The sequence below is a fragment of the Gopherus evgoodei genome, chromosome 3 (assembly GCF_007399415.2).
Source record: "Gopherus evgoodei ecotype Sinaloan lineage chromosome 3, rGopEvg1_v1.p, whole genome shotgun sequence".
In the NCBI taxonomy this organism is placed as follows: Eukaryota; Metazoa; Chordata; order Testudines; family Testudinidae; genus Gopherus; species Gopherus evgoodei.
The window spans coordinates 119,753,643-119,766,469 of NC_044324.1; the positions used below are offsets into that span (position 1 = coordinate 119,753,643).

The window sequence follows — 12,827 nt, forward strand, 5'->3', positions numbered from 1 at the left end:
TATGAATGTTTCCATTATCCATATAACAATACTTTATATGTTCAAAGCATTCGTAAAAGAACATTAACTCATTAATCCTAACAACCTCTCTGTCAGATCTGAAGGTGGTCATTATTATTTCCATTTTACCAATGCAGAAACTGAACAAAAGTATAACTTGCCCAAGGCTACATAGTGAGTCAGGTCACAGAGCCAAGATTGGAATTAGGAATTTCCTCATTCTTCGGGACCACACTCAACATGTGTAACTTTAAAAAAAAAAATCCTAGTATGATCTTGGTATAAGTGATACTCTTTGAAAATGAGTCACATAGTTGAACTATCCATTGTGTAAAAATGTTATCTCAAAGGGGAGCCAAGATAATGCGGAATGCATAAATGGTGCAGGTATCAGAATAGGAACAAGCCCCTTTTTCCAAAAAGAGCAGTTTCATCCTCTGCTGTATCTGTCACCAGTGGACTGGTGCAGATTTCCTCCCCTCTTTCCTTGTGTGGTGTACAATAAATAAAAACTGGTAAAGAAATAAGGGTTAAACAACAGGTAAGTGTATTAAGGGATAAACTACAGATAAGGGAAGGGATAAATGTGAACGAGCAATAACTATATAAACAACACAAAACCAGTGACACAGCAGCCCTTCCTATGAGCATAAAGCAAAATTGAAACCAAACCCATCCTGGCATTGAAGAAAATATAACCCCAATTAAGAAATGCTAATTATTTGTCTCACTATATTCCCAGCACTTCAGTGGCGGTGAAGTCCAGGACCTCTACTCTGTGGGTAATTGGAACCCGTGGAGCAGGAGCACTGGAGAGTCCCTTGATGACTGTTGGAACTGAAGGAGCGGACCGAGAAGCCTCAGGATGTTGGTGTCTTTTTCTGTCTTCTGGTATTCTTCGGTAGTGTACTAGTGCCACGAAGACCTAAACTGCGCACACAGAGTTGCTGTGATGGACTGCGCCACTGGTCTGTGATTACAGTTCTTTTATAGAGTCTGTGGTGGGAAAACATGGTATGATACTGGGAAAGGCGGGAAACAGTCTGAGGTGGTGTGACCTTGGGATCGCCCAGTGCAGGGAACAAACAGTTCAATCCAGTTACATCCAGGCCAAGCTGACAGTGCACAGAGGGGGTCACAAGATGACAGTTCAGATTCATCTTGGATTGCTGCAATATTCTTAAAACTGATTATTGGGTCTGATACACACATGTAACTCAATAAACCATAACAGCTTATACCCAACATATCCCCTCCTTGGGGCCTTTTACTTAACTAAGTACAAAGGTCCCAAACAACCTTGGTACAATGTAGACAATTATAACAAATGTAAGTATCAACATAATAATGCACATATTAAGATTCACAGATAATATAACAGGCAAGTATCTAACTGAATAACTATACCTAGGTATTAAGAATAGAGATGTCAAAGGGAACTTGCTTAGACCTTTTCTTAACCTTTCTGAGCTTGCACAGATAAACATTTAGTACAACTGCATAAATGATTAAAAGAAATTGTATGATTAAGAATACCATAATTGGATGGAGCATGGTGATCCAAGCAGCATGAGCTTTACCCGCATGGGTGGTAAAAATACCTTCCCATTGTTGGTGTCACTAGGCATAACCCTAGGTAACTCGTGAGGGTGGAAGATCACGAGTGCCGATGAAGCCCTCCTGCTCAGGCCTCAATGAACCATTGTTCCTCCATGTTAAACACTTTGTGTAACCTTAATGTGTTAACAGCTGCAAAAGTGTAGTGTCAGCAGCCAGTGATTTGTTGTAACAGACTGGAGTTAGGCTGAAATGAACTCAAGGCCGCTTTTAGATATGTATATGTCTACAGCTGGACGGAAGAGGGAGGGGGGAACGGGGGATGAGCTAGTCAGCAGATTTTGCAGTAAACAACTCGGGTATAAAAGAGAAAAGCCGCTTGTTTTAGGTGTGCTTGATCTGAGGCATCACTTTCCTTGCACCGCTTTGAGATCTCAATTAAACTTGGTTTGCTTCTCCATCCTGGTGTGTTTATTGGTGCTACGCACACCAGGCAACAGACCCTGCTGTTGCTTGCCTTGGGCACCCTGTGCCGGCAACACCACCAATGTAGAGATGTGGTTTCATCCTTTACTTTCTTAAGGATTTGTTTGATTTTATCCACTGAATGATGGACAGTGAGAAGAGTCTTAAGACCTTCTGTTTTTAAGTTGTTGATATAATAGGTGAGCTGTTTATGGCGCAGTAATTTCTTGATAGCCTCTAAGTCAGCTCCAATATGTATAGGCTGTATGTAGTCGTATAGTTGATATTCAGACTGAATGAATTCTGACTCTGGGTCATGCAACGTCACATTTGTATCACACCCCCTTAGACTAGATACTTGACACAAATATTTGCAGTAAAATTGTTTGATTATATGGTAAAACCTATTTACAGTAAACATTGGACACAGACTTTTTACACAGACACAGTGTCTATCTACCTGCACTATGGCCAACTGGTTACCAAGGAAATGGTGGTGCAGCTTGTAATTACATGTTCCTGACAAAGAGTTTAGGCACACATGGGCCTCCTCCCATATGCCTGAGGTGCAAGTGTATCCCAACCCTTTCTGCTTAGTACAGGGTTTTACATTAATGAGTTTATACTTTTTCTCTTTAAGATGCACCCATTTACTTTCTTCCACAAAGGCACCATTAGGGATTGGTTGGCAAAAATTCCTAGCAGAATGAGAGGATAGATATTTTTCTCAATAGCTGACCTTAAGGTGAGTACAAGGGCTATAATAGTCTCATTATGGAGATAGTACATAAAATTAACGAGTCTCCACCATTCATGATGCCTTTTCTCAAGTTCATTGGAGTTATTTCTGATTATTCTTTTTAACTCCAAAGGCATGGTTCCATTTAGGCCATCTCTTACAATTGATTTTGCCACACTTAATAACCATTGCTGGGCTTCCATACAGGTAAGTGCCTCAGACAGATTTGATTGGAGGATGTCAAGAGCTCCCAATACCTGTAGGTGATATTGTTCCTGAATATCCAACCAATAAGGGAAGATATTTACAATATTGAATTTGGTGGGTCTTAATCCCATCAGTGCTGAGGATAGTGGCTTCAATAAGGTTGATGCGTCATGACCTAGATCACCTATTCTTTTGGCAAGGAAGTTTTGATCGATGGTATTAATTACCCCAAGTCCAGCTCCTACTCCTCCAAGCACCTTTACTGTCACATCTCTTTTCTTCCTTTGTTGTAAGGAGGATGGCAAGATTCCTTGTAGCCATGCTCTCCATCCCATTAATAATGGCATCACAAAGGGTGCACACAGAAGATGTAGTGGAATGATAGAGATTTGAATAGGCATTATGAACTTCTTTAGGGTGAATTTAAGTTCAGTGATCATAATTCTTGATACATCCTTTTTGACAATAAAAGGTCCCACGTATGGGGGCAGCTCTATGTATTTTGCTGCCCCAAGCACGGCAGCCAGGCGGCTTTCGGCGGCATGCCTGCAGGAGGCCCACCGGTCCCGTGCCTTCAGCGTACCTGCCGTCAAAGCCGCGGGACTGGCAGTTTTCCCACAAGCACACTGCCGAAAGTCGCCTGCCTGCTGCCCTCACAACGACCGGCAGGCCACCCTCCCGTGGCTTGCCACCCAGGCATGCACTTGGTGTGCTGGTGCCTGGAGCAGCCCCCGCCCACGTAACTAGTTTGTGGTGGTGGAGCAATGGTCAATTTGAACAATGTTTTTTCAGTTCAAACGGGCCTCTAACAATCCACACCCCAGAGTGAAAAATACTAGTATTAACCATGAGAATTCCTGTGCAGGTGAAGTTGTCATTTTACTGAGTCATCCAACTTGCAAAATTTAGGTGAAACCTAATTAGTCAAAGAGAGAGAACATTGATTTCTGCATACTTGATAGGATAGATTCATGATTAAATGTTCGTTGGTATAAGGGAGTGCACATGTAATTTAGTTGAAGTGGATTGAAAATTATGGTGATGTAGGCTAGAAGTAATATTTATAAAGCCTGGTGTTGTGGTAGAAGGTGCACTGGTTTTAAAATTGATACACTTGGATGAGTCCCAGTCCTGTGAACAACCTATGAAAGGGGAAAGTTCCAACATCCATGCACATCCATTAGATAACTTTTTAATATATTTTAGCTATCCGGTTGGATTTAGCACTGGGTCGTGTGTTCGATTGTCGTGTAGGGTGAATGACACCAGTGAGTTGTTGCCTTTATTCTCCTTTATAACTAAATAACAATACCCTTCCATTACGTAGGAGTAAATGCTGGATAATCCAGTCATACATCCTCAGCGACTACCCAATATGCAGGAGTGAGAGGGATTTGAGTTGCTGACAGATCTTGTTTTCCCCATTTAAATCCAAAAGTGTGTATTTTAAATGGTGTCTTAGGCAGTGCTTCTGCCCTAATTTCCTCCTGGAAAGGGTTTTGTAGGGGCTTTAGGTGGTGCCCTTGGCATCATTTGGATTCTATCTCCTTTGTTTTCCTTCTCGTAATTCTTGTCATACGCCTCATCATATTCCTCATTTTCAAAGTCCTCTTGTGTATATACCTCTTTCTGAATCCTTGTCCTGGTCATACTCAGAAACAGGAATCTTCCATTTGTAGAGTAGACTCTCATTCACTTTACAAAACCAATGCTCGTTTTCTTGAACTATTAGACTTTGGCAAATCCATAGGCATAACCATGCCATAACTATAGACATCAGATATTTTCCAAGAGTGTTCATGCTTTCTTCAGTACCCTATAAAAGAAAACATGAAAATATCCATTTTACCTAAGGTGGTTTATGATTATTTTTCCTCTCTTTTTCCTTTACAGTGTTGTCTGGGCAGATGTTTCACTTCCACTGTGCGCTGTGAAACCATTTGGTGACTCGTTTCTTCCGAGACTTTATTCCAGCTGGTAAGTAGTCGGACTTGCTTTGTTTATAATGGTAACAGGACCAACCCATCTAGGACTGAGTGGATGGTTTTATTCTGAATAATACTTGAATAGAACTTGATCACTCACATTCTATTCAATGAATTTAAGGTTATTATTGAGCCTTTGGTCCATCTTCCTACAATTGGCTTTTAGGGTGACAGCTACTGCCCTTTGCACACCAGTGATGACCCTTAGCATGGATTTTATATATTGGTCTGTTATTGCTCTTGGTCAGTATTCATCAGGAGGTCCCCCTCCTGGCACCCACCATTGTTCCAGCATTACCATAGGTCGTCCGAATAACAACACTTGAGGAGTGAAACCATGGGATCCTATGGTGGATCTCATTGCCATGAGAATTAATGGGACCTATCAATCCCAGTTTTTGCCTGAGAAATCAATTACTTTCCAGAGTGCAGTCTTCAGACATCTATTTGATCTTTCTACAAGGCCAGATGCTTGAGGGTGGCCTACTACATGGTATCTTTGATGCACCCCAGGGCTATACAGAGTTGTTTGGTTATTTCCCCGGTGAAATGAGGACCCTGATCAAAATCGATGACTCTTGGTAGACCAAACCGACTGAATGCATTTTCCGGCAATAACTTGACTGTAGTTTGAGCTGTACAATTACATGCTGAATAAGCCTTGATCCACTTTGAGAAGGGGTCAATGCACACTAAACAATATTGATTTTCCCCTATTTGTTCGAGGTAGGGGACCAATATAATCAATTTGCACCTTAGCTATGGACCATCCACTGGTTGATAGAGAAGAGGTCCTTTGATGATTTTGGTGTCTGGGTTATTTTGAGCACATCTCAGGCAGTTGTTGATATAATGCTCTATATCTCTTGCAATCTCTGGCCATCAGGCCACAGTAGCCAACTTACATAGTGTTTTCTGGACTCCAAAATGACCCTGTCTATGTGCCAGTTGTATCAGTTCTTGTTGAAGCACAGTTGGGATTACAAGCAATGGAATACCACCCTCTGTAGATTCCTGGTCTCCAACCTTGTTTTTAGTTGCCATAATTAAATCAGATGAATGATGTTTAATGGTATAGGATTTGTATTTGCCATCCTTTACTAGCTGCTTAATTTCTGGGTCTTGTGATTGTAACCTTATGATGTCCTGATGATCAGTGGGGTCTGTTGATGTTAAGGCATCAATGGTTGCTTTTACCTTATCCCATCTGAACTCTGGTCCCAAACTTGCAGCTTGTTTTGACAGTCAATCCACCTTGCTATTCAGGAGAGTGATTTCTGATTGATTCTTTCAGTGGGCCTTAACCTTAAACAAGAAAGTGTCACCCCTCCTGGACTCAGCTAACTGCCATGCATATTGCAGATATCGGGCATAAGCCACTGGCTGGTTATCTGCTGTTCTCATTTCCCTCATTTTCCAAATAACCATCCAGTCCAGCAATGCCCTCATTGTCCAATCAGAATCTGTGCAGATGGTAATATCTGTGGAAGATTAAACCTTTTCCAAGGCTACAATGATTGTCACTATTTCTGCAGCCTGGGCTGAGTTGTGTGCGATGGTTCCTTTGAATGCTTTGTCAGATGCAACATGTAAATCCACAAACCCTGTGGCTGCTTTTCCATTGACATACACGCTGCTTCCATCCACAACCCACAGGTCTCGGTTATAAGTTTTAGCTTCTTCAAGCACTGATTCTAACTTGAAAGGTGATATGATCTCAGGATTCATATTCTCGGGAAGAGGACACTCATGATTTATCAGGAGCTCTTTTGGTGCAGGAACGCAAAGTGTGAATGGTGCCAGGCTGGGACGTGCAACCTTTTCTACTTGTATTTCTTTGTTGATCAAAGCTAAGGTCCAGTTAGCTAGACCAGGGTGGCTTACTCCTCCAGAGTTGGCTCTCTCAGTCAGCACATACTTCACAGGAGTGTGCAGGGTCTTTAACACTATAGGAGCCATGCCCACTATATACCCCCAATATATGCCCATATAAGAGCCAATACCTCTCATTCACATTTAGTGAATTGCTATTCCACTGCTGATAACATTCTGAACCCATATGCTATGGGCTTCAGGGAAGTTCCATGATGTTGCAGTAGGATAGCAGTGATTGCTGTGTTAGTGGTTGCTAGTTAGAGGTGGAAGGGTTTGTTTACCTGCAGAAATGCCAGGACAGATGCTTCCATTAAGGCTTGCTTCAACTGTTGTACAGCTCTTTGCTCTTTCCCTCCCCTCTTCCATAGTTGACCTTTCCTAAGTAGCTGGTAAAGTGACCTTGCCTTCTCACTATAACCTTCTCGAGAAAAATCAACCAGGCCTAGGAAGGACCTGAGTGTGCTATCATCTGTTGGAGCAGGCTGTTAAGATATTAGCTCTGTTCGACTGGTATCAGGTTTCCTCCTGGCAGGGCCCAGTTGCATCCCTAAGTAGACTAATTGTTGTTGAACTAGCTGGGCTTTGGTTGGGTTTTCTAGGAACCTGCTGTTTTCAGAATTCCTAGTACTTCATATAGAACTTTGATGTTGTCTTGCTTGATTTTGGTAACTATCAGTATGTTGTCTACATAACTGACAATGTTGTCATGGTAGGAGGCAGTTTTCCATAAGGCTGCTACGATGCAATGACATAAACTTGGAGTATTGTGATACCTTTGGGGAACCCTTGTAACGGTGACTTGTTCTTAAGTGAAGGCAAATTTAAAGTAGTAGAAGGGATGGAGTTGTTTGGAGAAGAAGGCATTAGAGATGTCTAGGACACTGTACCAGCATGCACCTTCAGTGATTAAATTCATCACCTCTGGAAATTTAGCAACAACAGGGGCCAACCTGAGTGTCACCTTTTTAATCTCCTAGAGTCCACGGTTAACCTCCAGGAGCTTCCATTGGCCTTTCTAACCAGCCAGATAGGAGAGTTTCAGACACTTTGACAAGGTATCAGCACTTCTTAATTCAATAATGTTTCTATTGTGGGTCGAATCCCCTCCTTCGCCTCTGCAGAGTACTGGTATTGACGTATAGGCTTTGGATCAGGACCTTCTACCTTTATTGAGGCTTGAACCTTTCCACAAATTAGTTTGTTAGGAGCAAACACTTCCTTGTGATTTTTTTGATAACTTGTTGGATTTCTGTCTCCCATACAGGAAGCTGCAATTCTTCTGGAGCCTTGACATCACAGATGTGGTGTCTTGCAGGAATTAGAATACCTGCTTCTCCATGTTCGGCTTGAATCAACATCTTATCAGGTAAGTCAATAGTTATATTGAATTGTTGCAACAGATTTATTCCTAATATGCCTGTACCATCCAATTTTTGCAGTCCAAATGAGGCCTGTGTAGATAGAGAGACAATATGGCATGTAACTTCATAAGTAAATGGAATGACATTTTCTTTACCATTATATGAGATCAAAGATTTCAATTCTCATGCTGGCAAGTTCTTAGCTGTAGGACTTCCCTTGAGACATGACATAAACTAGTGGAGTCCCTGTATCCACCAGCATTGATTGTTCTATTTTTCCGAAGCTTCCCATTATTTTAATTTTTACTGTAGGCCTGCCCCATTCGTCGTTAACTACAGTAAGTATGCTAGTGGAGACAGACTCTACAGGAGCGTCAAAACTTGGCCCTCCAGCCTTTTGCCCAGATTCGTATTTAGCCAATTTTAGAAACATGTCCTCTGCTGACAGTCTCTGCTTATTTAGCTTGTCCCATGGCTCATACTGAGACAATCTTTTTAGCATAAGCTTTTTAAAAATCCTTATCTCATCTCCAGTTCCTCTAAACATAATGTTTCTGTTGTCCAGGGGTTTCGTAGTGACGGAACTTTGTCCTATGTGGCCGCTTTTACCACTTGTTGTCTCCTTACTATTATATGCTGATACCTTCATTTTTGCTGATGTTCTTTGATGGACTAATTGCTGGAGTTCAAAAATCTCCCATGCTCTTGCTTCTAGTAAAGGCAGCTGACTGTTACATGTATCTATTGGACCCATAGCTAGTCGTATGCTAGGAGATAAACCCTGCACATAAAGTTCTCTTAATTCTTGTGTATCATAAGTGATTATCCCATTTCAGTTCACCCCTAGTCTAGCCAACCAGAATAACAATTTTTTCCTCAGAAAATATTTTTCTGGCCTTTCATCTACACTCTGCTTTTCTGAATATGCCTTTCCCATTACATTATCATGTGGATAAAACAATCAAAATACAAATGAATAGATAGTAGATGGTTCATTATTTGCATCAATTAATACATTATAAGGAAGAGTTGCAAAATCATAATTAGACATACATTCCCTTAGTATACATATCACATCATCTTGAGGTAAATGTGGTGTAACAGATAATTTGGCTAACCAGTTAAGCACTGTATCTCAGTCACAAGGGCCCATGTGCTTTCCCATGGCTCTAGCCTCCTCTGGTGTAAGAGTTTTACTTCCATGTTTTACCAAGGGCGGTTGTCCAGTGTTTTTAAATTGTGTAACTGTGGTCACCATAGGAGCCAATGGGCATCCTTTCTGTGCCACTTCCACCTCCTCGCAGCTTGAAGATGCAGAGCGTAGCTGCTCTTTCCCATACCAATTTTCTGGTGGATGTTCTCACATTGACCATTCAGATTGTTTGTGTAGTTCCCTCTGAAATTCCACACCGTCGTCTTTAGTCTTAACTAATTTAAATTATTTTATTTTCTGCTAATTATGGCATCTCACTGTTCATTCCCTTTTCTAAAACATTAATTAGTAACAGTAATACAGCATTGCAGCAAATCTATTGAGGAGATAATAAAAATTGCATAGATCATGAGAGAGACAAGAGCCCAGGAGGATCCTCAGTCCTGACCCATCTTATCTTTCATACCATATCTGTAAGGCTAAGGCCTTTATCTGCAGCCATTTTGTAAGGCCTAAGGCCTTCGTCTGCAGCCAGATTGAAAGAGCAGCTGAGCAGCAGCCATTACCTGAGAAGCAGGAAGTCACGTCCTCACATTCCATCTAAATTGCATTAAAACAATGTAATATCAGGCTGTTAAGAAGGAGACCCTATCCTAATAGCACCCACTATCACCAGATAAAGAAACAGATCTTAAGATGGCTAAAGAAAACTTAGTTTGTTTGCATTCTGTCTGCAGGGGTGGCTCTAGACATTTCGCCCCCCCAAGCATGGCATCATGCCGCTGGGGGTGCTCTGCCGGTTGCTGGTCCCACGGCTCCGGTGGACCTCCCGCAGGTGTGCCTGCGGAGGGTCTGCTGGTCCCGCGGCTCCGGTGGACCTCCCACAGGCGTGCCGGCGAAGGCAGCCTGCCTGCCACCCTCCCAGCAACCGGCAGAGCACCCCCGCGGCATGCCGCCCCAAGCATGCGCTTGGCGTGCTAGGGCTGGAGCCACCCCTGTCTGGCTGGCAATAAGTCACTTATCAATAGTTGTGGTTGTGAAATCCTCATTTCTTTATTGTTTTGTCATTATTGTCCCCACTTCCCTATTGTTTATCTGTATGGTCTCTGTAAGGTTCTTAAATTGTTTCTGTCTGTTACATAATTAATTTTGCTAGGTGTAAATTAATGAAGGTGGTGGGGTAGAGTTGATCAGAGAATTTTGTTCCACTGTGTTAGGATTGGTTAGACAGATTTCAGTATGATGATTGGTTACGTACAGCTAAGCAGGACTCAAGTTTCACTATATAAACTGGGGTCTGTGGGCTTGTCTATACATGGAGTTATTCCTGATTATCTCCATGTGTGGACTCGCTTATTCCAGAATATCCAGGACACAACCCCAAAGATCAGAGCTGCCAGACCTCAACACTCTGCTAATGACACCATGCAGAAACTGGAGTCCCCCAGATGGACCTGATCCTGACTGACCATCAAGAAAAGTTCATCTGGCTTATTGAGAGTGGTGAGCACTGTATGTGTAGCATGTGCAGTCTGTTTTTGGTAATTGTTAATAAATAGAGGTTATGTAGTATATTACTGTGTAAGGCTCTCGCACTGGTAAAAGGTCCTGCAAATCTGCAGTAGTAGTATACGCCTAGAGCCCTACGAATTGGGAAAAGGTGGGGGTACCTAAATTTACCGGGTTATGCCTGGAGCTCGAGGGCCTGGAAAAAGAGGGGTGCCCTAATGTGTGCAGGTAACAGTCTCCACCAATGATGTTGCAGGCAGCAAATGTTTCTGGACAAGCATCTCATTCCTCGCTTGGTCAACTGGCCTGTCACACAGTGCATTGTTCACTGCAGTTTTGCTGGAACAGCCTACGATTTAATTGATTTAATTCTCAATCAATGTTTTATGTTATACCAGCCAGAATATATCCTTGATTACCCATGCAGTTACATTAACAAGGAATTTTATTTCTAGATGTTTGCTATATTGGTTTTTATTTTCTAAATTGTCCTTTAGTTTCTTCAGTGCAGTGTAAAGGAGAAAGCTGTGTCCTTAAAATCTTGTGATGTAGTCAGCCTTATGAAGGAACACTATGTTTGAAGAGGGAAAGCAAGAAAGTATCCAATCCTGTGATCCTGCAGATACCCTTAAATGGATGCTGGGATCCAGGCCTAACTGATCAGTACTACCAAAGAGATGGATCTAGATGGATGTGAAAAAGAGAGGGAAGAGGAGGAACAAGTCTTGTATTTAGAAATGTAAGGTTTTCTTTTATGGCTGCTTAATATTATTTATAGAATGCTTTTAAGTGTACGCTTTGATTTACATGCAATAAACCTATGGTCCCTCCCACTCTGATTCAGAAAAATATAATGGGTGAAATCCTGGCCCCTTTTTAAGTCTTTGGAAGTTCTCTCATTGACCTCACTTGGACCAGGATTTCACTCAATAAATGGAATACTCTACCAAGGGTCCTCAAACTTCAACGCACTGCAATCTCTTCTGACAACAAAAATTACTACAGGACCCCAGGAGCAGGGGCCAAGCCTGAGCCCCACCACTCCAGACAGGGGGACCGAAGCCCAGCAAGTCTAACACCAGCCCTGGCATCGCATTAAAACGGGGTTACGACCCACTTTGGAGTCCCAACCCATAGTTTGAGAACTGCTGCAGAAAGATTTCATGAACAGGGAGGGAGATTAACATAGGAAGATTATATAAAAGCAGTAATTTTGGAGAAAGATTTAGAGGATAAGAGAAGAGGTCATATAATTTATGAAATTACTTCTTTAATATAAACTTTTAAATAAATTTTAGTTAAAATTATTTGTTTGTGAAATCAGAACAAAGCCCCAACTACATCATGTCAAATGGAAAGTAATTCTCTCCAAGACTGAATAATATATATATGTGTGCGTGTGTGTGTGTGAGAGAGAGCGCTTTTAACTAGGCCTTTGAATATCTCTGGAAAAATCTTCCGCCATAAAATGCTGTTTTGTTTCTTTCACAGCTTGATTCTGGCTTTGACTTCAAGTTGTTCTTATTGCACTTCATTCTTTCATCAGTTCCTTATCTGAAACTGTCACATGGTTTTGAGAACTAGATATTGAGTAAATGTACCAATTTAAATAGGGTCAGCATTGGAACATATTACATAAGATTACTGATGCAATATCTACACATTGTATTGTGAGTTATGTGACTAAGAGGGCCAAAGATCCAGTTCTATAGCTTGTACTCATATTGAATGTGAGTAAGGGCTGCAGGATCTGGTCCCAAATCTTTCAGTCTTTATTCAGTCAAAACTCCTGTTAACAATTTGTGTGTCTGTGAACTGACTTGGCTTTCAGTTCTGTTGGTAGGTAAGTGTGTCAAGGAATGAACAGTCAAGATAAGATATTTAAATATTCAAATTCAGTCATAGTTTATCTCTTCAGATTCTATTACTTACATCAAAAATATGACCCATTTACTATACAAGTAAGCATAAAAATA

General features: G+C 41.5%; 1 long non-coding RNA gene across 2 annotated transcripts; it reads left to right on the forward strand.

The window, feature by feature from the left end:
• Nucleotides 1-2,663: 2,663 nt before the first annotated feature.
• Nucleotides 2,664-12,087, forward strand: LOC115648623. Of its 2 annotated transcripts, XR_003999623.1 has the most exons (4): nucleotides 2,664-2,767; nucleotides 4,862-4,945; nucleotides 8,093-8,194; nucleotides 10,705-12,087. It is a non-coding gene; the product is annotated as an uncharacterized LOC115648623 (long non-coding RNA). The 2 variants fall into 2 exon arrangements; XR_003999622.1 differs by lacking the exon at nucleotides 2,664-2,767 and having other exon boundaries at nucleotides 3,644-4,945.
• Nucleotides 12,088-12,827: the final 740 nt, after the last annotated feature.